We start from the raw sequence: 27,686 nt of genomic DNA on the forward strand, positions 1-27,686 counted from the left end.
CCTGATGCCACCATTCATTTCACCAACACACTTAACCGTGCAATCCTCCATGGTAATGACTTTCTGTCTGTATTGTATTTAGAATACAGGCGGTCCTTGGACTTATGACACAACGGTTCCTTACAATTGCATCGTAAGTCGAAACGTCGGAACGTGGAACAGTAATCTACTCCATTGCGGGACCAAGCGTCATAAACTCGAAACCTATAGTTGTAAGTCAAATCAGGGTGTCAATGGAGAAGCATCATAAGTGCCATACAATGTTCGAGTTACAATGAAAAGTCAAAGATTGCCTGTAATCACCTTGGCTCCAGTCCTCAGACACTTATGCTGTTACGTCCCTGCTTAACGTTACCTACATAAGTAGTCTCATTGACTTCAGTGCGTATGTCTACGCTGCAGTTAGATGCCATACCAGCTGACTCTAGCTAATCGGCTCAGGCTAAGGGGCTGTTTAACTGTGGTGTAGACGTTCAGGCTCGGATTGCTGCCTGAGCTTTAGGACCCTGCGAGGTGGACAGGTCCCAGATCTTGGGCTGCAGCCTGAGCCCAGACATTTACACTGCAGTTAAACATCCCCTTAGCTTGAGTCAGCTGGCACGGGCCAGTCGCGGGTGTCTAATTGCAGTGTAGACGTACCCAATGTAACTATTCACATGAACAAAGCTAAGTAGTGCCATAAGTGCCTGTGGGAATTGAGGTGAAGATTTAGAGATGAAAGGCTTTGTATGCCATCACAATAACACAAGCCATCTAATGTCTTCATGTGGTCATTTGGAAAAAAAACCCATATTTAAGTTTTTCATTGCAGTGAAATGCAGGTATAAAATAATGATAATAAAAATAGCTTAGGTGAGGAGAAGATGGCAGTGGCAAGAGTAACTGATGTATGGTCTTTAGCCCTGAGAAATCTGCTAGACTGAGTGTGATTCTCTGACAGAAGAGAGGTGTGGAGCTAGGATTCTGTGACTATCAGTGAAAGAACAGCTTGTGACGTCTTGAGCCTTTACTCTGTGATACACTAGCACCTCTTCTGGATGTCAAGATGTAACTCCTCTTATGTATTTGAAATAACAGGGTTGCATGGAGAGCACTGTTCTTGGAGTGGTAGCCTTTTTTCAAAACCTGTTTGGGCCCCATTTATTATGGGCCAGATCCTGATACACTTACGTTCAATTGTACCTTATTCCATGAGCTGTCTGCTAGAAGTCAATGAGACCATATGAGAAGTAGGGTAAAATTGAGAGTAAGTATTGGCATCTGGTTCTATGTGAAGAATATGTTTTAACCTTCATGAAAACCTTCTCAAGAAGTTTGACATGTATTTAAAACATATATGGAATAATAGTTTATAAGTGTATCTTATGGAAAGATTTATGTTGATGTGACCGTATGCATCTTATTCTCCTGTCTCCATTTCAGAGGGAGATGTACATTTTTGAGGAAGAGGGAGGCAGTTTGTTTTTCATTTGATAGTGTCCTACTATTAACTCACCAGGGCCAACAGCTTTGTTAATTTTCAGATATGTAGCCTGTATAATTTCTAATCATTTATTTCTTTTTCCAGTCTATTCATATTTGCTGTCGGGCAGGGCAAATCAGTCTTTCCTAAGTACTCTTTAATCATAGATCTGGATGTGTTAAGCTTGCTTTTACATAGCCTCTGGTGGTTAAAAAAGAAAAAGGGGACAAAAAAATAGTCAATATGTCTGAAATGTGATTGGGACCAGAAAGCTTTTTGCTCTCTGCACCTTTACCTTAGTGATGTTTTTTGATTTTCTTGGTGACTTTTATTTTAAGAGGCTACTTTGGCATTTTCTCTGTCTAATTACATTGCTTTGCAAAACCTGTCTTGTGTGCTGTGAATGTTCGTTCCCGTAGCTCACGTTTTCCCTCTAGTTTTCAATAAATCTCAGAGCACCTTCATATTCAGACTTCTTTTCTGCTCTTTCTCCCTAGGGTGTTAATTCCCCTCCTCTCCCCCATCTAAATATCTGTAAAATCAGCATTTTTATTCCCCGCCCCCTCAAGCAACTATTGCTATCAACTGTCATTTATATAATGGCTTTAGATATGTTCCATCATAGCACACTGACCCCTGTATCTGGTTTGTCATTAATTTCCGGAGATTGGTTCCAGGCTTGAACTAATTCCTTCCCCCAGGGACCTGAGTTAAGTATCCCTTGGAATCCACCTCCTTATTCTTTTGTACATCAGATATTAATCATATCTCCAGCATCACAGGGACACCGAGGCATCCTGGCATGGTTAGAAATGTTCTAATTGTCCTTTGTTGGCTTTCTGCCTGTTACAACTTCAGATTCATGCTTCATGAACTCCAAAGCCCTAAGTAATCTTGCTCCCAACTAAATCTTTGATTCTTCTCCCCTTTTCTTTCAGTGACAGAATACTGTTTTGCCTTCCTTCACTTTTCTGCATGCTTAACTCCTCTTCCAAATCCCTCTTTGCACAGTGCCTTACAAAGTAACAAGTAGATGCTAATATGGCAGTGGAAAAAAAATTCTGTGTGAACATGCAACTGAAGCGTGTCTCATCATGCAAAAGGGCTGTTAAGGTTGTCTAGATGACCTTAAATAAGCATTTCCTACCTACTGAGTGCTTAACTTCGCAATTATGTTCATTAGAGAGAGAGAGAGAGAGAGTATCGCAAAAGCAAAATTAACATGTCTACATATTCTGGACACCATCAACTCTTCTCCCACATTATAGCACATTTCCCAGCACAAAAATAATCTCCAGATGGGAAGGAGAATCAGCAATTTAAAGGTTTTTACCTTTTACCTCTAAATACAGGAAACATCTGTTGATACCTGTAATTTCTTACCTACTGCTAAAAGTATTTTAAGCTACATCCTTTTTATAGACGAGCCATTGCTGGATCAAGAAGCTTATGTGCAAAAATATATGGACCGCTCCCCTTAAGGCCTGACTTGCATTACCTTTCCAGGACTCCTGTCAAAGAGACACTACTGAGGTGGCCTCTCTGCAGGTTTTCACAAAGCTACCGTTGGAGTGGAAGTTAGGGTTGTCACCGTTAGTCATGTAGGGTTTTCTCCTAGGTGTTTATGCATGACAAGTGTTTGGCCGTACGGACTAGAGAGAAAAATATTGCCCATATACTGTATAAGACTTTCCACTGGCACCAACTATTTTTCCCCAAAAAAGTGTTTTATTTTTAGAGATATATGGAAGGCCTGATCTTGCTTCCATTAAAGTCAATAGCCAAACACCCATTGATTTCATTAGCAGTATAACCAGATTCTTCTTTTTTCATACATAATTTAAGTTGTTTTTAACTCACTACCATTTATGTTATCTTTGCAACATGAAAATAGAAATCTCTCTGTTTTTACTGTTATCTGTTTGCTTAACAGAGTTTTCATCCCAGTTTCTAGCAGAGCTAAATTTAATAAGACTCTTCAGTGTATTTTCTTGCTTCTGCACCAGCTGTTTTGTCTGCCAGCTGATGGTCAGACACTAAAGCGTACTTAACCAGTTGTGGGATTTCCCCATCCTTCAGCTGACCTTTGCTGTGTGTGCTTTCTGCACATTATCACAGTATTGATTCTAATCAGGATCCTGTTGGTCTGTAGGCAGTTGCTCTACCAGGTAAGCCAAACAGAAAAGTCCTTCACTCTCAGCTGGGAATGTATCTGTGACAACTATGTGCACACATTGCACATGCTCCCCAAACAAACATAAACAGTTGGTTTGCAAAATAACCATTTACTGGGTTCCTTAAATGCAGTTCACTTAAAGGCTCTGCATTCAGGTGTGATGCACACACCAGGTCTAGACATTCTTAGTGGGCGCTTATCCCTCCGGGAGTCTTTTTAGTTGTGGTGGAAGATTTTGATTAGGAAACAGTTTGATCTAGCAAAAAGGCACTGGACTAGGAGATAGGAAACATGTGTTCTATTTATGGCTCTATCACTGTCCTGCTGGGTCCTTGGGCAAGTCACTTCATTTCTCTGTGCCTCTTACCATGTGTTTGTGCCCTGCTAGCACAAAGGGCACCTGATTTTAGATGGGGCCTCTGAAATAATAATAATATAATATAATAAATAAAGAAGCCCCATTATTAGCGGTGGTCTGTTACGCCAGGCAGCCATCTTCAGAGTCTCTCTACTCTTTTATGTCCTCTGTTTTTCCACTTCCTCTCTGAATTAAACAGTTCCAGGGCTTATCTACATGTACAGTGCTGCAGCAGCACAACTGCACTGAGGCAATTGCACCACTGTAGCGCTTAGTGAAGACGCTACTTAAGCTGATGGGAGAGCTTCTACCGTTGGCATAGGTACTCCATCATCCCAAGAGGTGGTAGCTGTGTTAATAGGAGAAGCCTTCCCTTCGACATAGCACTGTCTACACTGGGGATTCAGTCAATATAACTGTGTCACTCACTACCTCTGAGTGATGTAGTTATACCAGCATAAGTCTGCAGTGTAGACAAAGCCCCACTCTTTTTGATCTTTCATCATATGGAAGTCTCTCCATGCCACCAATCACTTTTGTTTCCTGTCTCTGAACGATGTCTATTTCGCCAGTATCTTTTTTGAGACAGAGTGACCAATACTGCACATCGCATTCCAAGTGGGTGAATTTGGAACCTAGCAACAGGGAACATGTAGTTCAAATAATTCCTTCCAACATACATTACTGTGAATTGTTCTCAGAGTCACTGCATACTCGGCTATCGAGATTTTTAATGACTGAATGAGTCCCTTCTCCCCACAGCTTCCTAGCATTTCACAGTTGCATCCCAGTCCAGATTTTCAGGCCTGGCAAAAAACTATAAGGGTGGAACTGATTCTGAGCATAGGTTTCATGAGGCAAGAGGGTTTATTTTGAACCTTCTTCTGAAGTAGCTAGTGCTTGTCACTGTCGGAGACAGGCTGCTGCACTAGATGGACAATGTGTTTGTATGATAAGCCCTATATTCTGGTCTAGAACAATCTCCCATTTTGTTGACATGCACACTCAAGCTGGGGCAGAGGGTTGGCGTGTGGAGGGGGGGGGTGAGGTCTACGGCTGCGGGTGCAGGCTCTGGGGGGGCTGGGGATGAGGGGTTTGGGGTGCAGGAGGGTGCTCCGTGTAGGGATCAAGGGGTTCGGAGGGAGGGATCAGGGTTGAAGCAGGGGGTTGGGACGCGGAAGGGGCTTTGGGGTGTAGACTCCACGCAGCACTTACCTCAAGCAGCTCCTGGAAGCAGCAGCATGTCCCCTCTGCAGCTCCTATGCAAAGGCGCAGCCAGGTGTCTCTGTTCACTGCCCTGTCTGCAGGCACCGCCCCTGCAGCTCTCATTGGCCTCAGTTCTGGCCAATGGGAATGGCAGGGGCGGCACTTGGAGCAGGGTAGTGCGCGGAGGCCCCTGGCTGCCCCTAAATGTAGGAACTGGAGGGGGGACCTGCCGCTGCGTCCGGAAGCTGCATGGAGTGGTCCCTGACCCCACTCCCTGGCTGCAGCGCGGAAACCGGGCTAGCCCCAGACCCCACTCCCCAGCAGGAGCTAGAGGGCTGCATTAAATTGGCTGGTGGGCTGAATGTGGCCCACGGGCCATAGTTTGCCTGCCCCTGCCCTATGCTCATCACAGCTGTCTTGATGAAAAATAATATTACAATAGACCCACAAGCTCAAGCATACAGAGTTAACTTAGGAAGACCACCATTGTTGGGAGAGGGTAGAGAAAATGTGTACCTAACATGATAGACAGCTTACTTCTAGAAAAGGCTTCTGCTTATTTCCTTTGCTTGCCTCCCAGCAAAGAGACTTGGCTTTTATGGTTTCCCAGCAGGTGCAGCCCAGCCATTTGTTTTCTGATCCCCATGGTCCACATTCCAGAACATTGCCCCATGCATCCTTAGGGTGGCAAAAACACTAATTTTCACTGCTTCTCTTGTACCTTAAGCTCCAACCTTGACAGCAAAAGTACAGTGATTTATTTGTACGAGGTGGTGGGGAAGATTGTCAAAGAAAATTTCTACCTCTTAGTTCCTCTTATTATCTGTTCCATAGTAGCTTCCTAGCCAGCAAACACGAATTCCTTTCTTTTTTGTGGACTACCGCATATGGCTTTATCTCAAGCCTTGTGCACGTGCAGCATGTTGGAGCACCACAGAGATGGCCCGTACCTGCTGATAGGGGCAGTGGATTCAGCAGACGTTACTGAGCATGCTCAGTCCATGAGAGAGTTCTCAGTACAAGCCAAGCAGCAACTCTGGGGGGGGGCATGCGACCCTGTGTGGGCCTCCCCATGCATTGCCTCTGTGTGAAAGAATTGTGCCACAGTGAGGAATGACTCATCTGCTCCTCCCTTACTCCAAAAGGGGACTAAGCTGTGACTGCTCCATACCCTCAGACAATTGCTGTTCTGCCCCTCCTCCAGCTTGCATGCATGCGAGCACCACTCAGATGACCAGTACGTTGAGGTAGAGGAGGAGGGCAGTAAAGCTAAAGCCAGTTTTGCCAACTGAAGAGTCTCTCTGGATATTTTGTGCTTTTCTTAAAGCCTCTTCTCCTGGAGTCCTGTGAATACATGTGAATCTCAGCTTTTCATTTTAAAAAATTGTCTAGCTCTCACGGTTGTGAAGAAAAGCTTGAAACACTGAACCCTAAAGGCTGAAAAATCTGAAGAAGAATAATGAGAATCCATTTTTTTTAGCTCTCATGATTTTAAGCCAGTCTCATGATTGGGGTCTGATTCATGATTTTTTTTAAATGCTAGAGTTGGCAATACTGCAAGTCTCTGCATAGTCCCTTCCCACCTGATTGGGGGTAGTGGGCATGCAGGCCTGGGGAGTCCATGTAGGGGTGCCAGGTTGCATGTGTGTGTGTCTTACTCCCATGTACATCCAGGAGCAGACATGTAGACCTACAACCTTAGCTGCATGTTTTTCTCTGGTTTGCATTATCATTCAGTAAACACAGTACAACACAGTAGCCTTGGATTGCAGCTGTGAGACCTGTATGTGGCTTTTCCCACCCCATCATAAGAACTCCGTACATGAATCACTGCAAGAACCAAAGCCACTGAGATGTACCCTCGACTTACTTAGGGCTGGTCTACATTACCATGGTAAAGCGATCTAACTTATGCAATTTCCATTACATGAATAAAGTCACTGAAGTTGATGTAGTTAGACTCACTTACTGCGGTGGCTACACTGTGCTGTATCGACGTGAGAGTGTCTCCCGTTGACTTCCCTTATGTTTCTCTGGGAGGTTAAGTACACAAATCAATGGTAGATCAACACTGCTGCAATTGATGCAGCGAGTGTCAATGTAGCAGGTCTGGCGAAGACACGCTAAATCAATGGGAGAGCACTCTCCCATCATTTTGTGTATTCCACCTCCCCGAGAAGCATAAGGGAAGTCGACGGGAGACGTTGTCCCATCGACACAGCACAGTGTAGCCACCACGGTAAGTGGATCTAACTACATCAACTTCAGTTACCTTATTCATGTTACTGATGTTGCGTAAATTAGATCGATTTCCCATGGTAGTGTAGACCAGCCCTAACACTGGGCAAGGGGAGGGAACCATGTTGTACCAAGCTGTACAGTACGTTATAGTTATAGTGTTTGAAAAATTGAAAAATTTTGGATGGCATAAGAATTTGATATTCTCGTTTCAATATGTTTGCTTGTTTGCTTGTGTTGTTATTTCTCTTATGTATCAGTTTAGCTGGCTAATATGCCTCTTGGATTACAGCTCATGTTGGTGAACATCCTGGATTGTAAATGGGCATCCTGGATTGTAAATGAGAATTGTAAACTCAGGTAGCAAATATGTTTTAGTATTCTTTGCCTCATGTATGGCTGTGTTATGTTCATCTTCTTTATTTATGTGAACAAAGGCTAAATCCCCGCTCCATTAAATGTGCAAAGCCATTCTGAAGGCATTAAATCAATATCAAGGTTTTATGTTGCTAAACAAATGTCTATTTTACCAGTCCTGGTATGATTCAATTGGCAGCACTCTGAGCTCTAGAACTGAATTGTGGATTCAGTTCTCAAATACAAGCCCCCTGATTTTCAGAGGCACCCCAGCTTCTGTTGCTTTTAGATGGGGATATGGGTATGCAGCACTTGTTAAAACAGGCCCAAAGACTAGAGCTTGAACCTACTGCTGAGCTACATTGTAGCAAGGAGGGAGACTGGATTAAAAGAGGGACTTGGACATTCTTAGATAGAAGCAAACGTGTTCTTTTCCATCAGCCTTGGACGGTGTGTTGGGGTGGACTAGGTCCGGATGCCCCCAGGTGGAGGCCTTGCGGCCTTACCACACCCCACCCCAGAAAAGGATAGCAGAGAAGTCCTCAAAGCTGCCTAGAGTGGCTGAGTGGGAAGCAGCCAATCGAGGGCCAGCAGGCTAGTATAAGAAGAGCTGCAGGACCAGAGTGAGATCAGTTCCTTGCTGGAGCTGCAGGAGTGTAGATAGTGTACCTGGCTGGCTGAGGGTGCTACAGGACCCCCGACAGAGCAGTGCTGTTGGGGATGTGAAGGAGCTCCAGGCTGGCTGCTGGGACTCAACCAGGACAAGGCCCTGAAGTAAGGGTGAAGAATGTGCTGGAGCCACGGGGAAGTGGCCCAGGGAACTGTAGCAGCAACACCATTTATTTAAAGGGACATGGCAGATGGCTGCTATCTACAGGGTCCCTGGGCTGGGACCCGGAGTAGAGGGTGGGCCCTATGGGAAAGTGGCCTGGACTTTGATACACCTCAGAAGAGGAACTTAACACTTTTAGTGGTGCAGCTGAAGAGCTGGGACCAGAAAGGCCGAGAGAGGTGAAGAGTCTCCAAGGAGGTAGCCCTGCGGGATGTGGCCCCTCACCACAGCCAGGGCTGCTTGAAGAGCAGGGACAGTTTTTGAGAGAGCCCAGAAGGGGCTGAGACACCATTCAAACCAGGGTACTGTGATATGCTGTGCTGGACTGATTGGCGAGCAAGCCCAGAGATAAGAGATAAAGGAAACTTTACAGAGGGTGCTGCAGTAGACCTGCTGTTGGACTTCTAAAACAACCCCCTTTTGGGATATATCACATACAGACTGTGAGACTTGGCTAGAGGGCTGAGTCACCGAAGGCCCACAACAAACTGAGAGAGAGCGCAGGCACACGCACTCGGCCAGGGGGCACTGACAGGAGGTGAGGGCACCTCATTAGAGACTGTTTTTCAGATGAAAGTTGATTGCACTTTTCAGAAAGAGCAGGAGACAACGTTCTCTGTCTCAAAAGGGCCAGTTCATCTCTTGCAGACTGAGTTGAACTCTCAGTGCTGGAAGGCAGCATGCATAGTGGTTAAAGTGTGGGACTGGCAGTCAGGAGAGCTGACCACTGACTCACTGTGTGACTTTGGCCAATTTAACAGCTCTCAGCCTCAGTTTCCCCCATCTATATAACAAGCACAATAATATTTACACATCTCTATAGAGTACTTTGTGGCCCATAGGTGCAAGAATGGCAATGCAGTGTATCACAGTTACCAGGCTAACTTGACCCTTTAAGGTCTCAGGCCTTGAGCTGTCACTTCTTGAGGTAGGGTCACAGGATTCTCCCACGCTCAGACTGGGCACTGGCAGCAGTCCCCTGTAATCAACCATAATTTACCTCAGCAGGTCTGACTCGTGTCCAGACCTGGCAATTCTGTACCCTCCAAGAGCAATGACAGTGGTGCCCAGTGACCAGGTATTTTTCCCGTTTGTTCTTCCCCCTAGTAAGCTAGATCAATGCATTCATATAGGAAAATCCTTATATCCTAATATACAATAACTTCCCCCCACTGACCAGGTCACAATGTTCATAGTATTCTTAGATTGTTACACAGCCTCTCCCACAGTATTCATAAAATTATTACATATCCGTACTCTACAGAGCTGCTCCATTGCCTAGTAGCTCCACTGCACTTCTACTGTAACATTTTTTAAACATAGCTTTTTGTATATAACTTCCTAATTTTTTCAAGAAAGCAAACTGAGAAACAGAAATTGTCCTGTGGAATCATATTGACATCCAACTTGGGTCATCCATTGGGTTGGGGCTGGTAAATCCACAACACACACCTGCTAATTGAGCTAATAGACAAACTGATAGTAATAGGCTGTTATCCCCTGATGGACCAGCCACTAGAGGGGGTGACACACATACACATTTTGCTGGTGGGTTTCACAGCTATTTCCTGACAGTAGAAGGATGTGGCGTGGGAATTCGGATTCAATTCCAGAATCTGGAGGGTAGTGTGCTCTAGCTGTTATAAATTTTTGTCTCTGTACCTGCCCATTCCTGACCCTGTCTCCCTTTGTTCCAGTCATCACCCTGGTTCCTATCCACTGCTGTGCTCCTCCCCCCTCCCACCCCACCTTGCCCCCTGTGTTATGGTTGTCATGTACAGTACTAATCACAGAACTGGAAGGAACCTTGAGAGGTCATCTAGTCCAGTCCCCTGCCCTCATGGCAGGACTAATTATCTAGACCATCCCTGACAGGTGTTTGTCTAACCTGCTTTTAAAAATCTCCAATGATGGAGATTCCACAATCTCCTGAGGCAATTTATTCCAGTGCTTAACCACCCTGACAGTTAAGAAGTTTTTACTAATGTCTAGGCTAAACCTCTCTTCCTGCAATTTAAGCCCATTGCATCTTGTCCTAACCTCAGAGGTTAAAAAAAAAAACATTTTTCTTCCTCCTCCTTGTAACAACCTTTTACATACTTGAAAACTGTTATCATGTCCCCTCTCAGTCTTCTCTTTTCCAGATTAAACAAACCCAGTTTTTTCAATCTTCCCTCATAGGTCATGTTTTCTAGACCTTGAATCTTTTTTGTTGCTCTTCTCTGGACTCTCTCCAATTTGTCCACATCCTTCCTGAAATGTGGTACCCAGAACTGGATACAATACTCCAGTTGAGGCCTAATCAGAGAGGAACAGAGCAGAAGAATTACCTCTTATGTCTTGCTTACAACACTCCTGCTAATTCTAGGCAGTCATTTCCCATTTTGTATGTGTGCAACTGATTGTTCCTTCCTAAATGGAGTACTTTGCATTTGTCGTTATTGAATTTCATCCTATTTACTTTAGACCATTTCTCCAGTTTGTCCATATCATTTTGAATTTTAATCCTATCCTCCAAAGCACTTGCAACCCCTCCCAGCTTGGTATCATCCGCAAACTTTGTAAGTGTACTCTGTATTCCATTAGCTAAATCATTGATGAAGGTATTGAACAGAACTGGACCCAGAACTGATCCCTGCGGGACCCCACTCGATGATTGTGAACCTCTGATAACTACTCTCTGGGAATGGTTTTCCAACCAGTTTGCCATCCACCTTATAGTAGCTCCATCTAAGTTGCATTTCCCTAGTTATTTATGAGAAGGGCATGTGGGACAGCATCAAAAGCTTTATTACAATCAAGATATACCACGTCTACCACTTTCCCCCATCCACAAGGCTGGTTACCCTGTCAAAGAAAGCTATCAGATTGGTTTGACATGATTTGTTTCTGACAAATCCATGCTGATTGTTACTTATCTCCTTATTATCTTCTAGATGTTTGCAAATTGATTGCTTAATTATTTGCTCCATTATCTTGGTGCATTTGAGTCCTATGCCTCCTCCTGCTCTGTGCTGTCTGAGAGTATGAGAGGCATTGAGAGCACAGGAAAAAAAGTCTCCTATGTCTCAGTTCTAGTATCTGGTGCCACAGTGGCCATTGGCAGCCGAGAAGAGCAATTACAAGGGAAGTCCTGCTCATTCCCTGCATTCCTGGGATGGAGAAATCTCAGTCACTTTGTGTGGATGCACATGAGCTGTACGGTTGGCATGTAGGAGCCATATGGGGATGGAGCTTGGTTGGTGCAGATGGAATTTACCTGCCACAAACCTCTACTGAGTATGTTTGAGCAGAGATTTTCCAGAGACTTATAACTTGGTCAGATTGGGACTGATTTTCAATGGGGTGGCAAAGGCATGTCCCTGACACAAGGGTGTCCCCCTTTCCAAAGTATGGCAGCACTAGAGCTCCTCAATGAAACAGTTGCAAGAATTTTTGAACACAGGCAAAATATGTTTTCCTCTAAATTTGTTGCAAGAAATGGCCTCACTATTTTAACTTAAATATTCCAATTTAATTCAGCCTGAGGCAGACACCCTCTGAACAATTTCAGCCTGAATGGTTAAAGTTTGGCAAAGTTATAAGCTATTGTAAATGGAGTCTTATAATGGAAAGTGTCAGGGCTTGTCCACATGGATCAGCAGGGTGCACTAAAGGGGTGTGATTTCTAAAGTGTGCCACACATTGGTGTGAATTTGCCTTTGTAGACCCTGCCCGCGTGAACTATGTTAATGCGCAAGAGGGAACTTTTGGTTCATGCCAGCAGTGTTTACACACAGGGCTGCCCGGGGGGGGGGGCAAGTGGGGCAATTTGCCCCGGGCCCAGCAAGGGCCCCCATGAGAGTTTTTTGGGGCCCCTGGAGCAGGGTCCTTCACTCACTCCGGGGGCTCCGGAAAACTCTCGCGGGGCCCGGGCCCCCGGAGCTTCTTCGCTCCCGGTCATCGCTGGCGGGGGGGGTCCTTCCTCTCCGGGACAGAAGGACCCCCCTGCCGCTGAATTACTGCCAAAGCGAGACCCGCCGCCGGAGTGCAGCCGGGTCTTCGGTGGTAATTCGGCGGCGGGGAGTCCTTCCGTTCCGGGACCCACCGCCAAAGTGCCCCGAAGACCCGCGGTGGGGGCTGCACTTCGGCGGTGGGTCCTGCTTTGGCTGTAATTCGGTGGCGGGGGGTCCCTGCTGTGGGTCTTTGGGGCACTTTGGCGGCGGCGGGTCCCGGAACAGAAGGACCCCCCCGCTGCCGACTTACCGCCGAAGCGGGGGCCCCCGCCGCCGAAGACCCCAGGCGCCCGGAATCCTCTGGGTGGCCCTGTTTATACAAGCCAGTTAATGTGCAGTATGTTGGTGTGCTTTAGATATTACATTCCTCTAATGCGTGTTGCTGCTGTATGTAAACAATCCCACAGGTTACCTTAACTATAGGAATTGCTACTGGCTCTGCCTCCCCCCAACTTGAGAGAATATGAATATGTCCATATCAGGGAAGGGTATTTCTACAGTTTGGCCAATAGTGTTGATCCATATTGTGAAACTCCTATTGTCCTAGAAGGGAGCTATGTGGGGAAAGAATGCAGGCTATTTATTGGAGAAAATTCTGCCCTTAATAGAGGGCTGATGTGGGGATTTAGTGAATTTCCCTGAATTTAGCTCTGCCTTTTGCCATGGAGCTAACTACTGTGCCAAATGGTCATCCACAGTTTGCTAGAGAAAGAAATGCTACTTTACATTCAGGGAAGCAGATTTTTATGGTTGCATATGATACAATAGTCACAACAACTGAACAAGCAGTAGAGGCTAAACTATGGCAATAAAGTTTACGCCATTGTTGTTCAAAAGGAATTCAAATTAGCAAGCCCATATAAAAAAATCAGTCAAGTTCCGGATATGTAAGATACAGCCATATTTAGAGGTTCTGATAAGCCTGTTGTATTGGTGATTATATACTGAATATGGGAAGGGGATTTGCTTCTTTGCCAGTTTTAATAGAGGTGGGGTAGCTAAATTTGATGCCAGGCACTTTCATCACAAGTTGCTTGGAGGTGTTCACATTTGCTTATGAAATAGCCCCTCTTGAACTAAGGAGATGGAAATGAAACACTAAAAGGGTTCCTTGAAGTGCTTCCATGTTTCCCAGCTCAGAACATCACATTTGATATTAATATTAGGTACTGAGGCAAAAGTCATCAGGTAGAGAAGGGAGGAAATGTGGAAATAGTCATTTTCTTGTGCTGTTTCCTCAGGATGCTATTTTGAGTCTTTAAAAAAATCATGCTTTGCTGATGAGCATGCTGTAAACCGGGGAAGTGGCAGATGTAATGGAAGTCCCTGGACCCTGCCCTAGAAGAGGTTCAGTACTGGCAGCATGCATATTGTTTATATGAAAGCAAACAGATGGATATATTTGGTCAAATTCTGTCGGGTTCCTATGTGACGCTCAGAGTTTTCCTTACTATTTTGAGTGGAATGCTTAAATCTGCATGTAGTTGCACATGATGGATACTTTTGCACCTTTGAGAAGGGAACATTACCCTGGGTGTCTTCAAATCATACCTGCTTTCTTTACTCATGAAAACAGTACCACAGAGCCAATACAGCTACTGCTGAGTGAGCTGGAATTTATTCTGCCTCTCATGACATCAACAGAATTGTCAACTAAGTTCTGATAGCAGAATTGTAGGATGCAGAAAGAACCCAGCTTGACTTTCCTAGACTGATCACAGAGTTGGCTGGTTAGGAGGGGGAAAAAGTCCAGTTATTTCATTGTAAAAGTGAATACATTTACATAGAAGAAATTGAGGAGGAGTTCATTTGGAACCCTCATTATGTCATTTTTAGTCATATTTCTAACATTAAATTCACATTAATCATATCAGAGATGAAAGGGAAGCAATAGAGACTGAAAAAGTGAGGATGCAGTTGGATCAGAAGGACACAGCTAAAGCCATTTTCTGGCATACTAACAACTTTGAGAAAATGTTGTGCTGTTTCCATCAGTAATGTTAGAAAAGTTTGTGTGTTTTGGGAATACTCACAGGGTATTGTGTGTAACATAGCTCAAATAATATAGCTTATCTGTCATGTCATGGAAAAAATCTGGGTGAGACTAAATCATCCTAGCATCCATTGTGCAGATGTGCCAGCATCTGCATTATAAACCAGTTGTCATTAGATATTTTTATATACAATACATAATAATGTATCAATGACAGCCTTGTCATTGTTGCATAATATTACTGTTACAAAGATAATACCTCCAGAGGTTGGAACCATGCAGGAAAAAAGATACTTTTTATCAGAAATTTTTAGCTTTTATGCATTTCAGGGGAGTTGTAAAAACAACAAAACAAAACAAAAAACCTGATATTAAATGCATGCGGCTGTGAAGTTTGCAGTTGTGTGAATGATACTTTCTAAAAATATGTTTCTTTGAACCATTAACTGCAGAAATGTTACTGCATTAAGGCTGAGTGTTAGAAGAGCAGGACTGAAGTTCAGATGGGTGGCGGAGAGAAGGAAGACCTAACTGTGACAATGTTAACTTTTGTGTTCCCATTGCATCCTCTTGGTTTACATTTACACTTTACTCCCTTGCCCCCCAAAAAGGCTTCATGTAGATATACAAAAATTAATTCAATTTTTCACTTTTTCTTGAGATTTTGATTTGTGGGTGTGGATGGGGCAGTCTTGAATGCTAACACACCAGTGACACATCATCAGTCAGTCAAACTATGGAAGTCAAATAGTGAATATCTTTCTGTATGCTGGTTAGAATCTACTTGCTAATGTATTTTTAACACTCCTTTCTTTTTCCACCATCCATACCATGTTGTTGTTTGTAAGATGAACATTCCATGCAATGTTGTTGTAGTCATATTGGTCCCAGGATATCAGAGAGACTAGGTGGTTGAGAGACAAGCTTACACAGAGAAGCTCAGAAGCATCTGTCTCTGACCAACAGAAGTTGGTCCAATAAAAGATATTATCTCATCCACCATGTCTCTCTAAGATGAACATTAGCCGAATGGTCTACATGTCTTCATTTCAATTCTGCAGCAGCGTCTCATTGCAATAATATTTGATGTAATAATTTTCCTGTTATTACAGACTTTCTAACTATGTTAATGGAAGTTAGACTGGCCACAGAGACATTCGTGAGAACTACCTATGCAGTGATATTTAAACAATTTATTTGATCTCACTTTAGCTTACCTGCTCATGCCTTTTTTGCTCTGGTGTTAACCTTAGGAGAACTTGGTATATAATCACAAGTCTTTCAGTCAAATGCAACTTAACAAAATACTATTAATATCTGAGTGATATATTAACCCTTTTGAACACTTTTGCCCAGCATATGCTAACAAACAGATGTTTCTATGTGTATGCTTGGGTACTGCTGTTCAGCAGCTCATGGCTCAGTCTTAAAAAGGTTTGTGCAAGGGTGTGTGTGTGTCTGTGTGTGTGGAATGTTAGGGACGACAAAATGTTGGCTTTGTGATTAACTCAGAGTAGTGTCCCTAAAGGACATCACTGTTGGAGATAAACTCTGATCACTCACTCTCTTGAGTAGAGCAAAATAAAGAGCATTACACAGTGGATGCTCTCAACTTTCAGTGTTGGTCTATAGGTGCAGTGAAGAAGGAAGAAGTGGAAGGGGATGATGGGACAGCAGTGTGGGTTGTGTTCCAGTGCACTCTAGCAATCATCCAAGGACATTTTTTTTGGACACATTGAAGACACCAGATTTGTGTCTACTGTATTACAGTCAAAATGTGATGAAATAGTTGTGTTGGAGAGGGAATGCCCATGTCTAAAAAGCTAGAATTATAGCCTTTTGGGTGAAAATAGTATATTTTTACTATAGTTGACAAAGCTTCTTCCATTCTTGACCATGGTTAGGAGTACTATTACCCATTTGCAGAGTTGTATGGCTAAGAATGATTTTTTAAAAATTTACCACTGGTAGCCATGGTCACTAATCTCCATACCAAGCCATTTGTCAATAATCAAGACTGGCCAGCAGGAAGGAGCATGCTGGGCTAATAATAGGCTGATCACAGCTGAATCTTTGCAACAGTGACCCTTCTACTCAATTTAATCAAATAGACAGCAAAGTCAGCATTACAAATCCAAGTCTCAAATGGTACTGTGAGTGAGGTAAACTTTGTTATGTACCTGGTTTGTGACCAGAATTATTGCCAGCTCTTTCTCACTTACCTAAAGAGAACCTTATGCTTTTGGATTTCTCATTCAAAAGTACTGTGGCACCCTATAGACTAACAGACGTATTGGAGCATGAGCTTTTGTGAGTTGAATACCCACTTCATCCACGAAAGCTCATGCACCAATACATCTGTTAGCCCTGGTCTACACACAGCCCCGGGGTCGAACTAGGGTACGCGAATTCAGCTACGTGAATAACGTAGCTGAATTCGAACTACCCTAGTTCGAATGATTTACCCGTCCAGACGCCGCGGAAGCGAACTCCGCGGCTCCAAGGTCGACTCCGCCAACTCCTCCTGCCGCGGTGGAGTACCGGAGTCGACCGCGGCGCTTCCGGAGTTCGAACTATCGCGTCTAGATCAGATGCGATAGTTCGAACTCCGAGAAGTCGAACTCGCCGCGTCGACCCGCGCGGTAAGTATAAACGTACCCTTAGTCTATAAGGTGCCGCAGGACTCTTTGCTGCTTTTACAGATCCAGACTAACACGGCTACCCCTCATACTCAAAGTGTAATTCGTGTGTGTGTGTGTGTGTGTGTGTGATATACACACATGTATATCATTTAATTGCAGCCCTAAATTTCACTTATTTCATATGCACACCAGTTACTAATGATTTTAAAGGCCATGAATGACTATTTACTCTGTCTGTATTTACTCTGATTTACTTCCTTGGGCAATGTGTTCTAAGAGTTAAGGTGCAAGGTGGTTCCTGGGGATCAGTACTGGGAAAGGGCAGTGACTTCAGGTGCAGTCCTTAACATCAGCTGGCCATTAATTCATGAGAAATCCTTGGTGATGGGGTCTTTCCTGTGGTTTTTTAAACTGAAAACTGGGGAGAAAGCTTAATCTGTCCTTGGCATGTTTTTAGAGAATGAAAGAGAATGACTAGCCTGAATGTTAAATTTTATTCATAATCTTTCAGCATTCCTTCCCAGCTCATATGTATCAGTCATTGGGCCCTGGTTAGGCATGAAATGAAACCGTGGTAATCATTTGTCTGAGTTAAAATACATCTATTTATATCCTGTTCCAATTGTCTAAATGTGTGAAAACTTGAGAGAGACCAACAGGGCTACTGGTTTTCAAAACAGTTTTTCGTTTGCATGGGAGTGATGGAGGAGGTTGGGAATAAACTCTACCAATATTTTTGGAAGGGCAGAAATAATGACTAATCATATGGCCCTGGGGAAGTCAGGGCCCTTTTGCACAGAACAGTCATACCTTTAATGGTGTTGCTGTAAAACTGTCTGAGCTGCAGAAAGGTTAAAATAAAAATAGATAAGGAAAGAGCAAGAAATAAATTGAGTTGGCTGAGAAATATTTGCATCTACTACGTGGTCCTGTTTGAAGAGGACTATATTGATGCAAACTAGGTACCTTTTAGTTTGCAGTGACAGTGTCCACATGGGGCAGTTAGAGTGCAGCATTTTGGTGTGCTCTGCAATTCACACTCCCATAGTCTGCACTCCGTAGACAAGACCTTACCTCCAAAAAGTCTACAGCTACAGATTACAGCCAGCTCAGTATTAACCTGTTCGGATGGGACACTGAGCAGATAGCAACTGGTAAATACTTGGGTAGCATCATAGATGGTGCTGCTCGTATAGCAGCTACTGCATGGTTTGGGCCCTTCAGTGGCCTCTGTGGGGATGCGGTGACAGCAAACTTACCACAAAAGTGCAGAGCTATAGGACCACAGTTATACAAACATTTTGTGTGGAAGTGAAACATGGGTGCTCAGGAAGGCTGAAGAATACCAGATTGATGTTTTCGATTCTCATTGTGTTCCGCAGTTGAGCCATATTAAGAGGAAGGAGAAGATCAGAAATGAGGATATTCTAAGCCAAGCTGAGCCACTGACTCCATCAGCACTGATTTGATGTTGGTGAATTTCTTGGCATGCACATATTACTAGAAGGGAAGACTAATGAATTCTGAATTGTCCCCCCCGCCTCCAAGGAATGCCACTACACGACTGGTGATCCAAAAGCTTTGGTGGCATGATAAAATTGCCAGCGAGGGCCTAAACTGAATATGTAGCTAGACCATCTTCTGTAACTAGCCAGAGATTGATCCGGGTAGTGCTTGATCTGCAAGGAATTTGGAATTTCCCAGGATGATGATGATGATGATGATGATAATGACTTGACTGTGGAAAGTCTTTGTGTGACTGTTGAATTTCTACAATGAAATTACAATATCCCCATCCAGTGAAAAGAGAAAACATTGGGCCATTGATGGCACAGAAACAAAACTTACTCTTATTTGCCTACATAACTTACTTGGTTCACTAAGGCTGCTATCCTGCATACATTTGAAGCATGGGATTGGTCCCGTTGACTTCACTTGAATTATTTATGTATTTGTTTGTTTCACATGTTCACAAATACTTGAAAATTGAGATCCAAATGTTTGCATTGGAAACGTTTCAGGCCTCTTTTCCCTTCCCTGCACTGTCCAATAAAAACCAGAGGTACTGACTTAAAAGCTTTATACTGGAAAGCTGGGAGTCCTGATGGATTAAAACAACAAGACAAAACTGGCCTTCCATGCACGTTTGTCCACATTGCTCATTAGAACTGAGCAGTTTTTTCATTCATTGTCCATGCACAACATGTCTATGCTTACTGTGAGTACTATACTCATCTTTCATAGGGACTTAAGCTTTCCATCCAGACTTTCTGTACTGGTGGAGAGCATTCTAGGCTACAATCAGTTTTCCAAAGCCTTTTGGTGTACTTTTTCCCTGTAACATCATATTCCCGGACTGAAGACCACCAGAAGACTCTGGGCCTGCTTTACCATTGCACTGTATAATCCTTTATACCCCTGCAAATGCTACTATTCGAACACAAGAGCATTATACACCAATGTTGCACTGGATTGAATGACCACACAAGGAGCAAGGTAACAGGGAGTTGGGTCCTGTATCCTTCGACTAACAAAAGTCATATGTAGGGCCTATTTCACTAACATTTCCACAATTAATAGGCTGTGAATAGAGAGAATTTCACATGGACAAAAATCAGTTAATAATTTCTTTACATTTCCATTTAAAAAACTTCCTAACCTAATGTTTATTTGAACGTATTTTGTCCTTGCCTTGTTTTGAAATGTTTAGCTTCTCTTCAAACTAAAAATTAAAAGAAAACCTTCAGTGGAAATGTGAAATTACAGAAAGCCAAGAGCAGGTGATCGATTATGAAATTCACTATGAATAACCTCAAAGACTGAGAATTCCCCTCTTCCCACTTTTCTTTTGTGTGTGTATGTATGTGTCCTGCTCAGTGTTTACCTACCCTATTTGTCCCCCATCTGGTGTCTGCTCCAGCACCTGCCTGGCTGTTCCAGAGTCAAGAGTACTTTAGCCTTTTCACTATCAAAAGGAAGAGAAAATAAAATATAGATTAAAAACGTGAAAAGGGTGGGGGGAGGGGGAACACTTCCACAGATTTTTCCTAATGTGATTTTTTGTGTTGATTTTTTATTGTTGTTTTGTTTGGGCAAGTTTCTTGCCATGTACCTTTGCATTTGCATTTCCTGTTGATTGGCAATTTTTAAACTGTTTATTGTGCTCTTTTGTTTAGCTGTTCAAGAGCTAAAACAAAAGCCACCAGGCCCTGTGAGGGACACATTTGCATGCGGCGAGCGTTGCCCGAGGAAAAAGTAATTGCTAATGCATATTTATGTGGCACAAATTTGCCATTTGTTTATGCATAAAATTATCAATAGTGCAGGGCGGCCCAGCCGTAGAAAATGGTGACCTTTTTAGCTTAATAAATAGAAATCAGCTGTTGTTGTGAAGAGATCAGCCATTTATTCTGTGTTGAGGGACACTGCCGGGAAAATGTAGATTGGTGCTGGCAATATCATTAAATGGAAGGCCAATGACCCTTTCGGTATAGTCTATTATACTTTATCTAATAGGGGATAAATGACTCTGGTTGGCAAATAGATTAAAAAAACCCTCCAGACCTCTCTCTTATACCTCAACGACACAGAGTATGAGCAGGTAGCCACTGAGGAGGTAATCTTAGACAAACCTGTTACTGTCATTCTAGAGTGACTCAGTTTTAAAGCAGTATCTCTATGCTAGTCCTTGACCATTTTGATAAAATGGATTTGGATTAAAAAAAACCCCCACCAACTGTGATTATTCTTTTCACAGTGACAGACCTGAATCTGCTGTATTTTGTAGGGCTTTGTGTTGGGTTGGAGAGTGCATCTGCTGCAGTAACTAACAGTTCATCTGTCCAGAAAGCAGCATTCTACAAGGTTCCATTGCAATCGTATTTTGTGGTAATGAAACTGGGACAGTCAGTTTCAAGGGGGAAGGGAATGAGGTCCCTTCTGAAGACCACAGTGAGTTTTAGGAAGTAGGTGTGACAAATTTCTCTATTTCCTCCCCCTCCCACCCCACCCACCTTCAATTTTTCATGTGAACGTAGTGCTGGTTAAGGTTTGCCAGATTGCAGATCTAGTGAGTGAAGTCCTTTATCTGCAAAACAGGTACACGTGGGAAGTGGCAATGAATGCTTTTTCATGCAGCCCCACTAATGTGCCTCAGCCCTGATAGGCAGCCTTAAGATCAAAGGAGGCAAAAGAGAACAGCGATGAGTTCCCCAAGTACCTGTAAAAATGTGCATGTGGAAGAATACCAGAGCTTTCTACATCTCTCTTGTTTTGCTCCATATAGTATATTGCGGGCTTGTTTACATTTGAGATGCTACAGCAGCACAGCTGTAGTGCTTCAGTGTAGATCCCACCTATGATGACGAGAGGGGTTTCTCCTATTGGTGTAGGTAATCCACCTCCCCAAGAGGTGGTAGCTAGGTCCACGGAAGAATTCTTCCATCTACCTAATGCGGTCAACACGGGGTTTAGGGTAGTTTAACTACGCCGCTCAGGGTATGGATTTTTCCTCTTCCATACTTGCAAAGGGTTGCCCTGTTTCGTGGTGGGGAAGGGCTTAGTCACTTGGGAACCATGAACTGTTTGCTTTCTAAACATCAATCAGAACATCACAAAACAGCCACCATCACATTCTGTACTGACACCTTATTAGTGGTCTCAATAGAGGGGCAAAAGAGTGAACCAAAGGATAGCCTAAATCAGCATTTCACACCTGTAGCGGGGTCCCTTCAGGGCAGGGCAGTGTGGGGAACATGTCCTTTTGTTGCCTATGCCTATTCAGTGGAGAGACTAGGGCTGTCAGCTTGGCCTTTTCACCAACAGTTCTACATTCCTGTAAAATCTCATTTATTTAAAGTGGTTTTTAAGCCACAATAGAAGTCTTTGGAGAAATGCCTGGTACTGTTTAAGGTCATTAGCTTTCTTCATGCCCACAACGGCCCTCACCTTATTGTGGCACAGTTTGGGAAGGAAGCCTCCAGTCTTGTCTGTACCCATGACCAGGGGGACTGGAACAGAGGGGGCAAGGGGCCATGACCCCATCACTTTTAGAGGTGGGAGGGCTCTTACCTGCCTTAAGGGCAAGTGGTGGGAGGAGGGGACAGAGAGGAGTGAACGAGGGTGGGGCCTCGGGGGAAGAGGCGGATCCATGGTTCGACACATATGGGCCCCCCACACACACACTTCTAGGGAGCATCCAGCACTCCTGCCCATAACCTTGTTTGTAGGACGTTAACTACTGTTTTCACTGAGCTGTTGCCCTCTCTTCGTATGCTGTCTTGCAGCTGCCCCAGCAGTTACCCCAAACCGAGTTCATTTTGTCTCAAATGCAAAAATATTTGCAGGCAACATTATAGAAATAGAGGAACAAATAATAAAATAAAGAACAACAAACATAAGCTTGCTTAGACAAATGCTACGGAAACCATAGTAGAGTGGAACTAAACTTAATTACAAAGTGGCGCCTGGGTTACCTCACATGGCAGAAACATCCTTTTTTCCTCACCCAGCTTAAAGCTCTCTTTGTCTCATGGTTCTGTGTGTATGTCAGTCACAGATCTGTCTCATAACTGTAACCAGAAGTCAAAATATCTGAAGTCTCCATTAGCATCTGGGGATTGCCTTATCTTCTGGTTAATAAACAGATGCTATCAGGTTTTCCTTTTACAGTTTTTCCTTTCTGCTTGAAACAAACTTAGTTATGTTTTTGCCTGGTCCAACCAGATCTGCTTTTTCCAAAAGCTTCTTTCCAATGCAAATGTTGATCCCAGAAGGGTTCCCACTCTATACCTGAAGGCTCACATTTACTCATTCTTTTACCCCCTTCCTCCCAGTTATAAAACAACTCTTTTGAGGTATGCTGAGTAAGTCCAGGCAGCCGAGACTGGGAGGTGACCTACTAATAAGATTTATTTAGATAAAAATGAATAGAAACTATTACTGTTACAGAGAATCCTTCTGGAATGCTCTTCCGATGGTCAAACTGTAATGCCCTTACTTAGCTTTGGTAAAACCTTGCCCTTCAAATAGTCCCACTGACTTCAACAGGCCTTCATGTTGAGCAGAGCTATCACAGTCTTGCCTCAGACCTTCAGGGTTAGAGTGCATTCTGCCGTGTGTCAGCAGAGTGACTGGGGCCTTGACTACACACAAGTTGCACTGGTTTAACTTAATTGGTTTTTAAACTGATATAGCTACAACGGTTCAGACCCTTTCGTGGACACGCTTAATTTGGTTTAAAAGTGGGATTTTTGGTTTAGCTAAACTGGTTCCCAGTTGACTTGTGAAATAAGCCTGCTTTCAAATGAAATAAGAGCGTACTCATGGCCTTTTGAATTAACTGAGTTGTTTAAAATTACACCCAAGATTAAACTGTTGCAACTTTCTTATGAAGAAAAGTCCTGATTAACCTTGCTATTATGATGTTTGGCAGTTCACGATAGAAATTAATTGATGAATTAGATTAATATCTTATTCCTTTTAATTCTGTTTTTAAGGAATGGGCAGGAGATAGTAGTGTACCTTTGCTTTGGGTTTTAGGAAACATTAGGTAAATCTGTTGATGTATTTGATTACCATGCAATGGTATAACAGGCCAGATCCTCAGCTGGTATATAGTGGCATAGGTCTGTTGACTTCAGTTTCCACCACCTGGAGCATGTGACTCTATGTTGGAATGAATGGAAGGGTCTGATCCTGTCTGCAATCCATTCTCAGCTCTTGTTGCATTCTTGTTGTAGCAGGAAAATATTGGGGGTTCGGCTCAGAGAAGCTAAGGTCCATTGAGGATAAAGGAAGATGATAATGTGACAAATTCTGTGCTGTACTGGTTAGCTGGTGGATGTTTCATATGGGTTATAATCCCGGGCGGGGGGGAGGAAATCTGCAGCTTGGCTAGTGTTACTGAATGTGACGACCAGACCACTATGTGAGATAAGCAATTTATGCTTTCTAAATTCTTTAAGATATATTACAATTAATTAGCATACAACCCTAAACTTGATGAGAGATTGTCTTCACCATAGGAAGCAGAGCTTGATTTCAATGAACCTATACTGCTTACCATCTCCTGAGGATATAGCCATTTATTTGTTTGTCTGTTTGTTTATTTCCTCTTTCCGTATGGATCAGATTTTCATTTGGAAAATCCATACAGATAATCATCTTAATAGGAGTCCCTTTTTGTGGTGAAATTTACAAACAAAATATAGGGAGTTTATTCCTGTTTTGCTTACATTATTATCTAAGCTCCCATTTTTTTGAACTTTAGATGCTTTATATTTATGTTCCAACTTTACTATGTGTCTGCTACATTCATGGAGTATTATGGGAACCATACAGTTGCCAAAATAATCCCGCAAAGTTAATTTAGCGGAGAAAGTGTCTGCCTTATATTTTAAAGGTTTTTCAGATCCTATTAGGATTTATTTTTTCAATTTAATATCCCCATTGATTTTTCTCCATCAGTATGATTGTTAACCTCTCCTGGCACTTTTCTAAACCACAAAAAACTGATGCAAAACATGAAGCCAGGTTAGAAAATAATATCGAACTCTTTATATTATCCAATCTCTTTTCCACTATAAACTAATGAGGTGGAAATTTAGTGTCCCCATTTTACAGACAGACAGACTGAGGCACAGATAATTGCTTATGGTTACACAGACACAGGACATCAGTGAGTGATGGGGCTTGAAACAGAACAGAGGACTGCTTGACTGTCAGTCTTTTACTCTCACCTCTGGACCATCCTGAACAGTCTACTCACATACGACTGTTACAGGCATAAGGAACCACCTAGCTTGAGTTAGCTGTTCAAAGGGTCAAGAGAAACAGGACAAAATTAGAGCTGTATTGGTTATGATGATAAGAGGGAGTCTCTTTAATTCTAAGAGTGTCTAGCTCTCTCTCTCTCTCTCTCTCTCTGTCAGCTTTTACGTGTGAAATATTTTGGGTCACACATCAATTTACACCAGCCTCTGTTTTGCAAGAAAGAGATCTTGAGCCAAATAGAAAGGAAGAGTGTGGTGTTAGAGGAACCCAAGCTTTTATTTTATGTTTTGGATGCATTTTCCTTTTTAAATCTTACTGTTGATATGCATTTGGTTTTATTTTCTAGCCTTCCTCTTGCTGATGACCGGGTTCCTGCTTGATCCTGTTTACAAGATTCCAAAGGTTGAAAATAACCCCAGCTCCTCAGCACTGGGTAGGAAAACAAAACCATGCAAAGATACAGTGCAATTACTCGGGAGAGTTAGCAATATGGAAATGTGTGATGCGAGGGAAAACATGGAGGCAATAGAGTCAGTTATAAGGTTGCCACAATACACATCAGTACCGAGATTTTTTTTTCACTTAAAATGTGTACTGTACATATATCTGTTAATTAGTTTTGATATTCACTCTAGAATTCTCTCTTAGGACAAACTTTTCAAAATAACTTAAAAGTGTTCAGCTGGTAGTCCTAGCGGCAGGGCCGCCCAGAGGATTCAGGGGACCTGGGGCAAAGCAGGGAAGCTTGTACTCACCGAGCGGCGCTCTGAGGCAGCGGCGGCATTTTGGCGGCGGAGGGCCCTTCAGTCGCTCCGGGTCTTCGGCAGCACTGAAGGGTCCCCTGCCGCCAAAATGCCGCTGAAGACCTGGAACAACTGAAGGGGCCCCCCACCGCTGAAATGCCGCCGTCGCAGACTCGGAGCGCCGCTGGGTGAGGAAAGGGATTCTCGGCCAGGGCTTGCGGAGCCCCTGCGGGGCTGGGGCCTGGGGTAAATTGCCCCACTTGCCCCCCTCTCTGGGCGGCCCTGCCTAGAGGCTACAGTCTTCATTATTTATCCTAACTATAAAACAGGGCGGCTGTAGTCCAGGCTTTTTTGCCTGAGCAATGTGCCTCAACTTTCCTTTGAACTGACCACATTTCGGTGTGAGTGGGTTGCATGGAATTTTCCTTTCCATTAAATTTATGGCCTCTCCTACCAACACTTACTAGCATGGGTAGAGGACTACCATTGCATTTGTTGAATTTGCAACAGTTGTTATGAATTCTGCAGGATCAGATGTGCTAAGACAGATGAAAACTGATTTTCAGGAATCTGTTTTACCCATATATGACCCTGATTCAGCAAAGCATTTATAGTATGGGAGAGGCAGGGCCAGATTAATGTAGCGGCTTTAGGGGCTGCAACCCAGGACCTTGGGCTAAGGGGGGCCCCACAGACCCCCGGGCTGGATGTGACCCGCTGCATCTTTTAATCCGATCCATGGCAAGTCTCCCCGCACCCTCACCTGCACCCCAACCCTCTGTCCCAGCCCTGATCCCCCTCCTGCACCCAAACTCCCACCCAGAGCCCGCACCCTGAACCTCCTGCTGCACCCCAACCCGCTGTCGCATCCCTGGCCAAACCCCAGAGCTCGCCCCCCCAGGGCTGGAGCTGCACCCCCTGCCGCATCCCAATCCCCTGCCCCAGCCCAGATGTCACTTCAGTCAATGGGTTTGCTCACATCCTAAAAGGTAAGTGTGTGCTGATGTGCTTTGCTGAATTGGAGCTTCAATGCAGAGCATTTTCCAGAACTCCCTGCACTGCTTTAGGATCCCATGAGCCAGTTGTCATTGCTTTTATCGCGGGGTGGGGCGGGGGGAAAAGAGAATATTTAAAATCTCGGGTCTCAGCAAGTAGATAGAGCAATATATTGGGAAACATTTCTAAAATACAATTATTTTAAGTCTATACACCTGCTCTGTTATTAATTTGACATGTTGAACAGCTTTGTCATTTTCCTTATTTTGTTTCAATTTATAAAATAAAATATAAAGATCATTTTAAAAGATTTTGTCTTAAACTTCGTAAAGTTTTCATTAACATAGGCTTTTCCTAGTACTGCTAGGAAATTCTCGGCATGTCTGGTAATTTTTGTAAGAATTGATTTGTAAATGTATGTTTTAGTTTAAAAGGTCATGAGGATTTTATTAAAGCGTCAATATTTACTGATAAATAGAAATTGAGAAAAACTTTTTATTTTTGGTGAGTGCAATTCAGTTTCTGTGGTGTAAGCCTGGCAGGTTACACTAGTACAGGTGTTACGAAAATTAACGTGTTAAGAACTTAAGTATATTGTTAACTTTACTACCTTGAATGGAAAGTGTTTGCAGGATTGGGGCCTCGAAGCCTGATCCTAAGACGTACTGAGCACCTTTTAGAGATGGATGAGTATCTTCATCTCCCTTTGACTTCAGGAGGAGTTGAAAATGCTGTATACCTCATAGAGTACTGAATTCCTCTAAGGATTGGGCTCCAAGTAACTTGACCTGTTTCCCTTCTGCTTTGCACCTTGTAATATCATTTATGCCTTTGCAAGGTAAGTGTGAAATGCTACCAAATCAGATTTCTTTACTGACCCACAATGGTAGGCATATTTTTTTCCTCAGGTATCAG

General features: G+C 43.4%; 1 protein-coding gene across 2 annotated transcripts in view; it reads left to right on the top strand.

Moving 5' to 3' along the window:
- SOX5 (SRY-box transcription factor 5) overlaps window positions 1–27,686 on the top strand; it is a 918,538-nt gene that overhangs the window by 275,229 nt on the left and 615,623 nt on the right. The window contains exon 2 of one of the 2 annotated variants that reach the window (XM_044993219.1): window positions 25,379–25,465. The exons of the other annotated variant lie outside the window; for it this stretch is intronic. The gene's annotated coding sequence lies outside the window, so the exon portion shown is untranslated. The remainder of the gene's footprint in view (window positions 1–25,378; window positions 25,466–27,686) is intronic. 2 annotated transcript variants of the gene reach the window in all.

The sequence above is a fragment of the Mauremys mutica genome, chromosome 1, assembly GCF_020497125.1.
Source record: "Mauremys mutica isolate MM-2020 ecotype Southern chromosome 1, ASM2049712v1, whole genome shotgun sequence".
NCBI lineage: Eukaryota > Metazoa > Chordata > Testudines > Geoemydidae > Mauremys > Mauremys mutica.